We start from the raw sequence: 1,878 nt of genomic DNA, 5'->3' as shown, positions 1-1,878 counted from the left end.
AGCCCAGCCAGACCACCTGCAGGCAGAAGGACACGGGCGGCCCAGTGGGGGGCAGGTCCGGGGCTGGCTGTCCTGAGGCCGAGCCAGCCCCGAGCAGCTGGTGGGCAAGGGAGGGGCGGACCCCCAAAAGGCAGCCTGTCCACTCTGGGTCCCCAGGCTGCCCCTCGGGTGCAGAATGGAGTTGGGTGCCAGCAGGCGGGCAGTGCCCCCTGACCCACCAGAGCTCGGTCCCAGGGAGGAGGCAGTGTGTGTGGCCAGGCCAGGGGGCGAGGCCTGTGCGGGGCACCCCTGGGTGACGTCCAGCCCACGGAGGGTCCTCACCATCACAGGCAGGGAGGGACCCCCGGCCCTGCGGTGCCCCACCGCCTGTGGCTCCTGCTCTCAGGGCTGTTGGTGCAACGTGAGCGCTGCCCACCCCCGTGCCCGAGTGCGTGTGTGAAGTGAGTTTGTGGCCCTCAACCGTCCCAATGGGGGGGGCCAGCCACACACCCCGCCCAGCCTCACAATTCGGCCCCCAGGGGGACAAGGAGCAGTCAGAGGCTCAGGGCCAATGCCCCCGCCACCTCCTGGATGCCCCCCGACCCCGAGAGCAGACCCCCAAGTCGGGGGCAGATTGCCAACGCCCTGAAGAGCCCCCGAGCCGGGCAGGTGGGGCTCTACTCCTCTGCTGGGGGGCTCCGGCCTGCGCCTCCCCTGTGAGGCGGGGTCTCCCCTGCCCCTCACTGAGCAGCTGACTCCCCGGGGGTCACATGAGACCTGAGTCCCCGCAGCTCCGTGACCATCACAGGGTGACTTGCAAACACTCCTGGCTGACATCACCCACAGACACGGCTTCTGAGAACTGGCCTCCGGGGACAGTGAGGGACCTGCGCTATGACACGTCCTCCCCACCCCACCCCCAGGGTTGAGCTGCCTTCTGAGGTCCCTGCCGTGATGACACCGGTGTGTCCCGTTCAGAACAGGCCCCGACACGGGACCTGCCCCGCCGCAGCCCTCCTCACAGTGAGGCCACACGTCAGCACACAGCCGGGAGCACATCCCCTCCCCTGCCCAGTGTCCCCTTTGAGGCTGCTGGTTTCACGCATGTTCAGCAGGGTGTGGCTTCAGGACACGTCACGGGACCCTGAGCTCGAGTCCAGCCTTCCGGCCCGAAGCCTCGCTTGACCACTGGCGACTGCAGCGAGGCAGACCTGCTCTCCTTCCGTGATGGGTGGCAGCACGCACCCGGCGCCTATGAATGACGGCACGTGAGCCGCGCGGTGACACTCACACTTTATTTACGCTGGTGGCACTGCAGGCCGCGCTGTCACGGCCGTCCCCACATGAGCATCAGGCCTGGGGACCCGTCCTGCAGCCCACACCCTACCAAAACCACACCGAGGGGCACCCCCCAGGACGGCACATCTCGCAAGTCACAGACGCAACACCCATCCGGCGCCCGGTCTTGGGGCTGCGCTGGGCTTCCCGGTTCAAGTTGCTGACATTCTTAGGCCACATCCACGTCTTCACAAGCCCCTCGTGTCCGCGAGGGAAGGGGAAGGTAGGAGAACAGCAGGCCCCGGTGTCAGCAGGGAAGCGTCACCGCAGGGCGCGGCGGGGTCAGGGCCGCGGCTTGGGGGGCAGAGGGTTAAGCGGCAGCTCATGCAAAGAAGCCGAACAGAGGCTGCAAGTGTTGCTGGAGCAGGAGCTGGTGCAGACGGCGGCCGCACTCAGGGGCCTGCGGCACACGCGTGAGCACACGTGTGCGTGCGCGCTGACAGCTCATCCACCTTCCCGGGGCAGAGTCTCAGCTCAGAGCCTGGTGTGGTGGCGCAGGCAGCTCTGCAGGCCCCGCCCCGTGCTAACGAGAGCTCCGCGCCCGGGACGGACGGACAGGCG

The sequence above is a fragment of the Furipterus horrens genome, unplaced genomic scaffold (genome assembly GCF_987537825.1).
Source record: "Furipterus horrens unplaced genomic scaffold, mFurHor1.1.pri manual_scaffold_9, whole genome shotgun sequence".
Taxonomy (NCBI): Eukaryota; Metazoa; Chordata; class Mammalia; order Chiroptera; family Furipteridae; genus Furipterus; species Furipterus horrens.
This window is presented reverse-complemented; position numbering follows the sequence as displayed.